The 12,841-nt window shown below is 36.0% G+C and overlaps 1 protein-coding gene across 1 annotated transcript in view; it reads right to left on the minus strand.

The window, feature by feature from the left end:
* The window catches only part of antxr2a (ANTXR cell adhesion molecule 2a), a 254,905-nt gene that overhangs the window by 146,723 nt on the left and 95,341 nt on the right, over positions 1-12,841 (minus strand). The gene's annotated exons all lie outside the window — the stretch shown is intronic.

Consider the following 12,841-nt stretch of genomic DNA (forward strand, 5'->3'; position numbering starts at 1 on the left):
ACACAACATTTTAAATTGTTATGTCTTTATTGAATTAATGATTAAAACAATCAAGGTAATTGATGGAAAAAGTATGTTAACCTCTAGGATAATGACATCTTGAAAAGAGGGTAATTTGGAGTCAGGTATTCCAAACAATGAGTCAGGTGTTCCAATCATTTCAGGTGTGGGTTTGGCCTGCCTTGCTGTATAAAAACTCACACAATTTTGGTTACTTGCTCTTCACAACAGAATTCTGTTGAAGTGCAATACGGCCCAATCAAAACAAACTTCAGAGGACCTTAGAAGAAGAGTTGTTGAAGTTCATAAAACTGGAAAAGGTTACAAAAGGATTTCTACAGACTTGGGCCTCCATCAGTCCACAGTCAGGCAGATAGTTTACAAATGGAAGAATTCAGCACCATTGCTACTCTCCCTAGGAGTGGGTGTCCTACAAAGATCAGAGCAAGGGCATGCTGTACAGTCCTCAAACAGGTGACAAAGAACGCTAGGGTGACAGCTAAGGATCTGCAAGATCTCTTGTACTTGATGACATCAAGTTTGTTCATACGTCAAGTGTTCATTAGTCTACCATAAGAAAAACACTGAACAAGAGTGGTGTTCATGGGAGGTTACCAGGGAGGAAACCACTGCTCTCCATAAAATACATTGCTGCCTGTCTCAGGTTTGCTAAAGACCACCTGGTTGTTCCACAGCACTACTGGAACTGTTCTAACTTAATGTTCTGTGAACAAATGTGACAAAAGTTGAACTTTTTGGTAAATGTACACAGCGTTATGTTTGGAGAAAACACAACACTGCATACCAAAACCTCATCCCAACTGTGAAGCATGGTGGAGGGAGTATAATGGTGTGGGGCTGCGTTGCTGGGTCGGGACAGCTTGCAATCATTGAGGGACCAATGAATTCCAAGTTGTATCAGAAGATTCCACAGCAGAATGTCAGGATGTCTGTGATCTAAAACTCAAAAGAAGTTGTGTCATGCAACATGACAATGATCCAAAAGACAGGAGTAAACAAACAACAGAGTGGCTCAAACAGAAGAAATTCCATATTTTAGAATGGCAAGTCTGACCTCAATCCCATTGAAATCCTGTGGCGTGATCTGGAGCAGGCCATTCAAGCAAGACATCGCAAATATATACATGAACTGAAACAGTTTTGTATAGAGGAATGGGCCAAAATACTTCCTAAATTCTGGTCTGATCAGCAGCTACAGAAAGTCTGGTTGAGGTTATTGCCAATAAAGAAGGTTCCACTAGTTACTAAATATAAAGGTTCACCTACTTTTTCCATCAATGACCTTGATTGTTTAAACAATTTGTTCAATAAAGTAAAATGTTGTGTGCTGTTTGTTAAATAAGACTGTCTTTTTTATTATTCTGATTTAGATGAAGATCATATCACATTTTAGGAGCCATTCATACAGAAATCCAGATAATTCCGAACAGTTCACAAACTTTTTCTCACAACTGTACAATTGAGTATGATGAATGACAATAATCAAGGATACAAGTTTCTGGAGGCCTTCATCTTGCATTGGATTGACAAAACACAAATATAAAAACTATGGTAATATACACCTTTTATGCATTATGAGGAGAAATAAGATCATATAGCAATAATGACTATATGCTAGGACTAATGATAGTATAAAGTATTAAAGTGCACAGGATTAATATTAAATTCTTCTTATTTTTGAAAACAAAATGGGTGCAATGATTTACGCTAATAATGACATTTTAATTACTTGAGTTAACAATGCTTTTGGTTTTTTTATTGCCATCAATTGTAACTTCATATAGATACCAATGGATGCAATGAAAGCTAGCTTAGGTCTAAATCTAAAACCTGCATCTAAACAGACTCATCTTTTGAGCTTGTCATTCAAAATATTTCACCACTTATGATTATAAAAATATACAGGCATGTGTGAAACAGTTGCAGATATGGATTAGTCATACTTATTTAGAACCTTGACAAAGATTACTAAATAAACGCCCAAAAGATGTGGTTTTTCTTGGCAGAATAATCTCTAGAGGTTCAAGTATGCAGCAGCTATTTGCCTTTGCAATGTCCTTATTGACACCACAACATGTTGAATGAACTTAAAGGGCACAAGTATTTCTTTAGAATTTTCTACAACACTAATCTTAGGATAAAATACTTCATAAGTAAAACAACAAGAACTGAAGGGGGTAGCTATGTCAGTGTGTGGGAAAACTAGTAGAAGTAGAAGTTGAATTCCATGCTGAAAATTAAAAAGAAGAGAAAGAAAATGTGTTTCAACTGCTTAGAAATAATAACAAGGCTTTTAACAGAAGCAATTGTTTTTATTTTATATAAACCACAAACTAATTTTTGTTAAAATCTTAAGTGCTAAGGTGAATTATGAGGAAAGCTTTCTTTATGTAAAACATAACATTTATGAAATAAAGAAAATGCAATAAATGCCATCTATCTATAAATGTATTAACTATACCGTATATTGAATGTAAATATTGAATCTAAGACTACCTTCTAGTAGTAGTACTATTATGTATACAGTCACCTCAATCATCTCAGTAAATTTACTGTGTAAATGTACCTTGGCGACTGGTTTTGTGTGCATTCCTTATTAGCTAAGGTACATTCTGTAAGAACAGTCAAGTTAGCTGTGATTGAGAAAGTTAAAAGTCTCACTTGCTCTGTCCTTTCAATGTTCATTTGGGTCAGTTACTCTATGTATACTGTGTCTTTAAAAATCTTAACCCCCTTACTAAAGTACCACATATTAAGTTTTCAGAATTTATGCACACTATAATAAACAACCTCCAAGTGAAAAACACATGCTAAATATTTATGGAAAGTAATTTCAAATGAAAACCTAGAAAAAAAGGTTGGCTAAGAAGCGTCTTAATTTCTATCTTGATTTCAGATGTGAAGACATTCTAAAGGCACTGTATAAAACTGAGTATTCAGAGTATGTTACAAGATGGAGAAAGGAGGATTGAAAGCATAAGCTTAAAGTGAACACAGAATATACAGATCCTGCCATTCAAAATGTGTGGTAAAACCCCGTACTGCATATTTCCACGCCCAGACTACTGATTGGTACGTGATTGGCTGGCCAAAATGACTGACGGGTGGCACTAGTGGTGCATTAATTGTCTGTGAAACGATTGTTGCTTTTAATCTCTTTACTGTGGATGTTTATATCTGTTTAATATTATATATTAATATGGAAATTTACAACTAGAGGGAAAGTTTGGTCACAGAGCATAAAAATAAGAGGAGCATAACGTCTCTGAACATCAAGGCTGGTAGTGGTAGTTTAAATTAAAAATGCACCACAGTATTCCACTCTTCATAGACATTTTATGCATCAGTCTTTCACTCTGTCACTTACTCTGTCACTCTGTCAGCTCCAGGGTGCTAAAGATCTGTGCAGACCAACTGGGTTCAGTGCTACAGTACATCTTCAACCTCAGCCTGAGATTAGAAAAGGTTTCTGATGCTCTGGAAGACATCTTGCCTGGTGCCAGTACCCAAAAAGGGGCACCCTAAAGTCTTGAATGACTACAGACCAGTGGCACTTACATCACACCTAATGAAAACTCTGGAAAGGCTTGTACTGGACCACCTCAGAACCCTGCTGAGTACAGCAATGGACCCCCTGCAGTTCGCCTACCGGTCACACTTGGGAGTGGAGGATGCAGTCATCTATCTGCTAAACAGAGCTATTTCTCACCTGGAGAAGACGGGGAGCATTGTGAGAGTTATGTTCTTTGACTTCAAACATGTTTTATTTTTAATTTGACCCATTCAATTACTTTCAAAACGTTGTTAAGCTGTTTTTTTCAGCTGTGTTTCTGAGTGGCCTGGTGGTGCAGTTGGTTTGTTAAGAGGAACGTCATATAAGTAGTTCAGGTGGGTAGCTGCGTCAGCATGCTTAGGCTGCAAAGGAACAAGTAATAGGTTTATTCCTTGCTGAAAAAAAGAAGAAAGAAAACATGTTTTGGCCGTGGAGCCTTCTTCAGGTGTGAGAAAGACAAGGCAGTAAGCAAAGGTAATGTAGCGGGAGAACAAAGGCTGGGAGAGAGGAGTGAGAGGCGGGAGCAGGGGACAGAAAGAGAGGCCAATCAAGAGGTGTCAAGTCAGAAAAGGTGTAGAGAGGTGTGAAATGAAACTTCCAATGAATGGAGAAAATTTAGAAGAAAAGTAGTCTGTCGTTAAGAGAAGGGGGAAGGTGTGATCCTAGCTGCAGGATAATTTTGGTTTCTGTAGTCTTTCTGATGTATGAGTTCGGAAAACCGTCTTTGAGAACAAAGACGGAGAGATTAGAGTGGTCATGGCCGTCAGAGGCAATATGAGATGATGGGGCAGTCAGAAAAGAGGCCCCCGATGGAGGGATCATCCTGTAGGATGGAAAAGTTGTCGTTAATAGTCCTGGGGATAGGAAGTGTGTTCCTGTTATGTTGACAGTATTCAACAGTGGGCGAATGTGTTTGTTCATTTACATTTTGATGTAACCCTATTAGTGTAACTGTAGGGTTCGTGTGACAGTGGTTAACACTCTGCCGGTACGGAATGGAACTGGATGGAGACGGTTATTCTTTTTCTTTGCAGTTTATTAGAGAACAGCCGCGCTTAAAACTCTGCGTCCACACCACACGTGTTCTCTCTCTCTGTACTTCTTGCTCTCCCCCTTTCCTCATCATGTTCTCCCCCCATAACCAATCAGACAGCATGGAGTCACAGTACGATGAGCCTAGCCACCAATTGGACCATAAAACTAACCGCTCAACTGAACAAAACATTAACAGGACCTAAGCTTACATTAATATCACTTAAAAATGAATATGTTGTACTAAATAAAAAACAAAAATAATTGTTAATACACAATATTTACTATTATATTTTTTAAGAAGGAGTCTTTCTTTGTTAGAAGAAAAACTTGTGCCCTAAGCATGTCTTGAACCCGAATCGCCAACATACTTATATGATGGAACAAGTAATAGGTTTATTTATAAATGTTGTCAATATCTAGTACTTGGGGGCATTTTCCGAAACCTTCATTTGAATATAGTGGATCCCCGGTGACATGCATAATGAAAGCAAGCATTATGCTACAAATTTTACAGCCTCATTATTGACTTCAAAATGCATGGTACAACACCCGTACCGCATGCAATTACTCACAGTTCACTGTGTTGTACCGCAGTACATGATTGGCTGGCCAAAATGACCAACAGGGGCACTCGTGGTGCATTGGTTGTTACTGAAAATATTAAATAATTTAATCTCTTTACTGTGCATGTTTTAATCCACATAGTATTGAATATTTATATGGAACTTTACAACTAAAGGGAAATTTTAGTAGCTGAGCATAAAAAGAAGAGGAGCATAACGCCTCTGAAGGTCATAAACGATATTTATTAAGAAAATAAACATTTTATGTATTGGTAGTTTAAATAAAAAATACACACCAGTATTCCACTTTATTCCTTAACATTTTAAGGATCAAAGTTTTTCATTCGGTAACATACTGTGGTTAATTTGGAAACGTTTTTACGTGCTCCTTCTGACTATATTAAGTTTATATACTTTGTAAAAAGTTATAATGTTTTAACCTTTTCTGCGAATATGCTTGTTACTTTTAGAATCTTTTAAGAATTTGATAGGGAATATAATATGGAATCGTATATCTAAAAAATGGGCGGAGCGGTGGCTCTGTGGCCAAGGATCTGCGCCTGTGACCGGAAGGTTGCCGGTTCAAATCCCGCGGCCGGCAGAGGAATCCTACTCCGTTGGGCCCCTGAGCAAGGCCCTTAACCCCAACTGCTCCAGGGGCGCCGTGCAATGGCAGACCCTGCGCTCTGACCCCAAGCTTCTCTCCTTGTCTCTGTGTCTGTGTCTCCCTGGAGAAAAAAGCTGGGGTATGTGAAAAGACACATTCCTAATGCAAGAAATTGTATAGGGCTAATAAAGAAACATTATTATTAAAGAAATTAATAATTATATAATTATATTCATATTCTGTAGCTCAAATCCTGCTAAACTAAAAATTAGACACAAGAAGAGTATTATTGTACAATGTTGTGAGGCTCTGGCGGAATTTCTCAGTAAACTGAAGAGTTATAGAGGAGACACGTTGTGTATTGCCTCTTTTTACACTTATAAAAAAGAACATTCCAATGTTAATGAGACACTGAAGATATTATTGTAGTGCATTCACCTGGCGCTGCAGCTGAAGAGCACCCAGCTGGGGTACATGGTGTGGGGCAGGACGGGAGTAGTAGTGGTCAGGGCGGGGACTGCCACTGACCAGTGCAGCTGACCCATTGCAAAATGGGTGTACAGTTTGGTGAGATTACCCGAATTCTTGTAAATAGTTTCATGGCTTTGCACCCCTGTTATATTTGTACCCAATTACCACCCTCTCCCTGTGTAACTACCCGAATATACCTCAGTGTGTTGCTCTCTCTCTCTCGCTCTCTTTGGTGCTCGCTCATTCTCTCTCTCAATTCAATTCAAGGTGCTTTATTAGCATGACCGATGGGTACAATCAGTGTTGCCAAAGCAAATAAACAAAACAAAAAATAAGAATAAAATCTACAGACATATTACAGACATTTAAACAAAGACATATCATAAAATATTTACATATACTGTAAACATATTGAGCATTATTGGGAGACAGGCTCACTGTTCCTCAGGAGATCACATACTGGGCTGCCAGTTCAACTGAGTTCCCTCCTCCCACAACCAGTACGACTGGGAATCATTGTGATTTTGGCAGGTGTGGTACCTGTGATTAGATTTCTGAACATGTTTGAAGCTAAGTCATTTATTAATAACAATGAATAATTTCAAACTGCTATTACTGTCATTATCACTGATAATAAATATTATCAACACTATATTTAATATATATATATCACAAAACGTTCATCACATCCTTGCAAAACAATCATGATGTTCTCATCCAATCTAAGGTTTGATGTTTTTTTTCTTTTGAAACCCTGATCTTGACAAACTCGTTCAGAGCGCACTACATTACAAACTTTCTTTGCGAAATTTGTTAAGTTAAACAAATGAAGGAAGGAGGGTTATTTTTACAATTGGCACATGAGATTCTGACTGATTTAATTCCCCTCATTTAGCTGAAATGGATAAAGAAATCATTTAGTAGTTACAGTAAGGGAACAAGTAATAGGTTTATTCCATGCTGAAAAGAGAGAGAAGAGAAAAAACACAACATTTCGGGTGTTTTCAGAAGAGACCGCTTGTGAAAACTCCACCTGAATCCCCAGATTTAAAAGCAATAGAGATGGTATGGCATTCCCGACTCAAACAAGTGCTGTACAGTGATATAGAGGAGGGTAATGTCATTCCCATTAAACAATGTGCTTATCGCGCAAATCCTGCATAACTAAAAATTAGACACAAGAAGAGTATTATTGGATAATGTTGTGAGGCTCTGGTGGAATTTCTCTGTAAACTGAAGAGTTAAAGAGGAGACATGTTGTATATCGCCTCTTTTTACACTTGTAAAAAAGAACATTCCAATGTTAATGTGACATTGAAGATATTATTAATAATGTAGCAATTTTTGGCTCACATGGGTATGCAGCTGAAATGTCACTGTTTAAACAAATAAGAAATTAGATTGCTCTCTAATTTAAACTGTTCGTTTAAAGTTATACTGGGAAGTGGTATAACACCTGTAGAAAACATGATTTTATTTCTTTATGGAATGCTTGTTGCGTTTACAAAATTAAAGTGTTTCAAATTTTTAATTAAGAAGTAAAAAGAACTTACAGCTTACACAAAGACTCAAACTACAGTATGGAAAAATTAGTGTTAAGAAAAAACAGGACATTTGATTGCTGGTTACCTTATATTTATTTAAAAAAATGAAATAAAAAATAAGATACAATGACGTGTTCCTGCCTAACTCAAACATTGCGTGACTTTAAAAGGTTTAGATAGCAGAAAGTTACCTTGCTCTTACAAGCAGCTTTTAAGCATGCTGACAATACAACTTTGTCTGTCAGTGAAAAAAAAGACTTTTTCTTCCCCCCTAACCCTATTCTACTCGTACATGAGAATATACCGTAGGGGTATGTATGAGTAGAATAGGGTTAGGGGTGAAGGAAAAGTGCCAGCAGTCATTTTTTTCAAGATGACAAAGTTGTGTTTAAGAAAAACTGTTAAATTGCCTCACTGAATAAAGTGTTTTGAATTAAACTGGTTTAACAGCTGTTAAGCATACTGTAGTTTTTATTAACACAACACAGCTTTGTCTGTCAGTGAAAAAAATGATGGCAGGCACTTTTCCTTCCCCCTTATATTGTTATGTATGAGTACAATAGGCGAACCTTCCAATGAAAGACAGTCCCCTTCCTCCCACGGACAGACTGACAAATGTTTTCACAGCCTTCACTTTGTCACAGCCTTCACTCAAATTACCCAGACTGTAATAACAGGAATAAAGCTTTGTGCCCGTCCTCTCCGAACCCGAAAATACTACAATATATATTTCTAAATATCACCTATGCGAGTTGCTCGCACGGACTTGAACTAGGCAGTATTTTTTACACAAGACTGACAGCTTTGCGTCGTGAATCTCTTTATCTCGTGGTTTTATTTAATGTGGCACTATGCACTGTGATAGGGGGATGCTGTTCATGATCCAAATTATTTTTTTTTAAATACAGTCATACTACCAGCTATATAAATACACCTCGAACATTTGCCCACCAGCTAACACACAGAAGCAAACTGAATATAAAATGTACTTGTAAGAATAGCGATTACAAATATTAAAAAACATACTTGTGTTATACTCTTATACTGTACAGTGTATTAAAACACTCTATGGTCACTACAGTGTGTGTAATGCTGCCCACTAAACCTCTTTTCCACAATTTCACGAAGAGCAAGTTCATGTAGCTGATTCACAGCTGGATACAATTTTATCTTGCAAAAATTCAGATATTTCTCAACATATTTACTAAAACTATCCATCTCGGTCTTTATGCATAATTAAAATATTTATGATGAAGGTTGAAGGTTGTGTACTTTTGTCCAACTGAGCAACCTTGCTTTTATAAAATATACCAACTTTTTCATGTTTAATGATTAACACTGTAATACACAGTTTAAAATTATTAGAAGTCTAAAGAGTATACAACTTAAATTCTTAATTGGAAAAAGACTCCCTCGGTAGTGTTTTCTGACAACAGCTCAAATTCTGTATATGAGACGTTGAGCTTTAATAGCTCCACCTGGCAGTTTTACGAGGTCTTACAAGGTGCTTACGGAAACTATTATCATAATCTAATTTGCATACGGTATAATGTGGAATATTGCGCTATGCCTACCACGTTTTACCGCATCGTACCTCACTCATTTAGAACAGCTGCATCTGTACCATAATGCACAGTATGTGGCTTTGCAGGCATTCCACAAACATTCTAGTCCTAGTGATCCCACAGGCACTCTAACTCGGGCAGAGCAACCTGGTTTTATGTAAATTTAAAACTGTAGTGACTAAAGTCTAAAGTTAGTTACTGTACCTGCAACAGTTACACATAGAAAGCTAATAAATAATACGAATGTGTAAAGTGTTATTAATAGGAAGATACATGAAAAGACTATTGTGAAATTTTGTGTCTAATTGCAAAGCCTAATCCTTGAATACTGATTTTAGAGACAATAGATACAAAAAAATAAGCTTTGTATGAATTTATGGCTTTGATATTGAGTTTGTCAGAAGTGATATAATCTATATAAGTCCATAATGTTGATGTCTGAAAATAAATTTAAAAACTAGTCAATAATGACAAGGATTTTTGTTGCAAAAAAGAGAAGTTGAAGAGAAAACTTTCTCTTTACAGAAGTAACTAATAATAGTAATGCTGAACACAGCTGCAAATCACCAGTGAGGGCCTAAAAGAAACACAAAGAATGTTTCTAAGGCCTGTTTGACCCAGTCCCAAGTATTCCATAAGATGTGGGTCACGCAATGGCCAATAATGAACAGCTTCTTTGAGAAAAGAAATTGGACACCTGCATATAAAACAGGACTACTGTAACGTCATTTGACTGCAAACATTAGCAATAAACATCCTGAAAACACAGAGCACTCTTTACAGAACTCTGATTAAAGCATAGATTAAATCTTTTTGAATCTATGCTTTCAGAAAATTAGAGTAAATTATACAAGGATGGACTGAATAGATTTCTTAAAAATAGAAACAACAATTACATCTGAATTTGAATTCATATCCTGTTTCAAAAACTTGATTTATTTAAGCTGTATACAGCACAAAAATAGCTCATACATTTAAGAGACCTGAAAATAAAAAAAAATATCAAATTGATTAAATCCATTCACATGGAATACATGCCATAAGGTTACTAAACTGTTCATCACTTCATAAGCAACTTTCTTACTGATGTTTATTTCACATAAGTATTTGAAAGAAATGAAATAGCATTAGAGATATACACATATGTATTAATGAAGTAGTTCATTTGGATCCTACAGTACACCCAACACACAAAAAATGAGAAAATTGGAAAAATGATCCAATATGTCAAATTGCAGCCAAAATTTAAACGCTTTACGCTTAATATGGAATTTTACAACCAAAGAGAAATTTTGGTAGCATGAAAATAACAGGAGTATAAAGTCTCTGAACGTCATTAACGATGAAAAAAACATAAAACTGTAGGTCACACTCATGCCTGTCCTGGATAAAGTGGTTAGAAAATGGATGGGCAGGTGGATTTATACTTGTAAAAACATTTCAATTTAAATGCAATATGGAAGATATTATTCATATTAATAATGAACATGAAAGAGTTTGCAAATGTGGATACTGTCAATGGCAGGGGTAAACTCAAGCCTCACAACACAATTGTATGTATATATATATTTATCATTATAATCTAGAATATCAATGTGGTATTAAAATGGCCAGTGAAAAATTCATTGGAGTGTGCAAAAAGGTCTATGTTTAATCAAAGCGAAATGCATGTTATACTTTTAACAAGCTGTCTCTTGGAGTGCTTTCAGTGCATTCTTTGTGTATTTCCTAATTGCAGCAGGGGGAGGGTTTGACGGGGAAAGTTTAGGCTGCAAATGAATTGGGACTCTCTATTCTTCACACCTGAAAGAAACATTCACAGCCAAAACATTATGTTTCTTTTCTTCCCTTTTCAGTATGGAATAAACCTTTACTTTTTACTTGTTCCTTTGCAGCCTATGCATGGTGATGCAGCTTCCTACTTGAATTCTCGGTTCTTGACTGAGTAGGCTTTGGAGAAACTTACAACCATTTTTATTTTCTTTGTGATGCAAGTTTGAAGAGTGATGACAAATTAAACCAATTGTAAATATAATGTTTACATTGATGTTTTTCTGAATTTTATATATCACAGTATATTTACTTGACATTCACGATCACTTACGTGTAGGGAGGAGTGTCAGATGTCAAGGAGATGCCCCCCCACACACACACACAAACTGACAAAGCAATTTGGAAGGGTTAACTAACCATTGAAAAGGGTGCAACTGCAGCAGCCAAAAATTAAAAAATCATAGCTGTAACAAACCGTCACATTTCACTTCCTTGTGTAACAATCGTGATGTTTCCGAAATATAAAGCTTCTAAATTTTTGAAGAATTTGTTACAGCAGCACCTGTGTCAATGTTAGTGGTTTTATCATAAAAAATATGTAATTATTATTAATAATAATAATTAACAAATAATATAATAAATCAAATTCCAAAAAGATTAACTACAGAACGTCTTATTTTTCTGTGTAAGCTTAATGGGGCAAATATAAAGTCAAATCAGTCAGAATCTCAGAGTTAAATAATTGTCAAAAACATTTCACATAAAAAAAACATAAAGAAACCTTAGTCAGGCAGACAGATTTTAAATTCTTCAAACAAAATTAGCTCTGAAAGGTTTGTCAAAATCAGATTCTTTGCAAGTAGTACACAACTTCTCAAAAGATTTCTCTCATCCAAACAAAAGTTTGATTTTTTAAAAATATTTCGAAACCTTGGATGGTATGCCTCAGGTACTAATTCACAGCGTAAGCTAAACAAAACAGCTCCTAGGCACACCGAGATCTTGACATGCAGGTGTGGAGTAGATTGAACATCTTCTGTTTTAAATGGTTTTGGATTTGTGTTAAGATTTGTATCTGTTGTGATGAATAGAATTCAGGTTCTGATTTTTAAAGTTAAAGCTTTTAAAGTCATTCAATGTCTAAGTTAGACAGGGGCATGTAATTTTTTTCTTATTTTAGATTTTCTTGAAAAAAAATGTTTAAAAAATCAGCTTCCCACATTCACCTTGCCGTAACTATAGTGGGGATGTAGTATATTAGGAGGCTTGTTCAGGATCTGTTTGGTGGAGCTGATATTTTTTCCTTGATTCACACGTGCTGCACTTGGGGTTGTTTTAGTTTGTAGAAGTCCTTTGTATTACAGGTATTACGGTACTACAGTTTGTATTACCGATAATTGTGCTATCCATTGTGGCTTTAAGTTTAGAGAATTTTACTCTAGACCCAGCTTTGGAGCAGTCTGAGAAATGTCACAAGACAGATGTTTAATTGATAGCGGGTTTTAGTCTTTTGACTTGCTGGGGATGTATCAGATGTTAAATTGAAGAAGGAGACACCCACACCCCCGAACAGACAATGATAAAGGTGATAAAAATCAATTCAAAAGGGTGCAGTGTGTTATCACAAAAGCTCAATTAAATGAGAGCTACAGTACAATCAGACAGATTTTAAATTCTTTAAGCAACTTTCACTGTTTGTCAAATTCAAC

This window comes from Lepisosteus platostomus, chromosome 4 (assembly GCF_059453375.1).
Source record: "Lepisosteus platostomus isolate fLepPlt1 chromosome 4, fLepPlt1.hap1, whole genome shotgun sequence".
Lineage (NCBI taxonomy): Eukaryota > Metazoa > Chordata > Actinopteri > Semionotiformes > Lepisosteidae > Lepisosteus > Lepisosteus platostomus.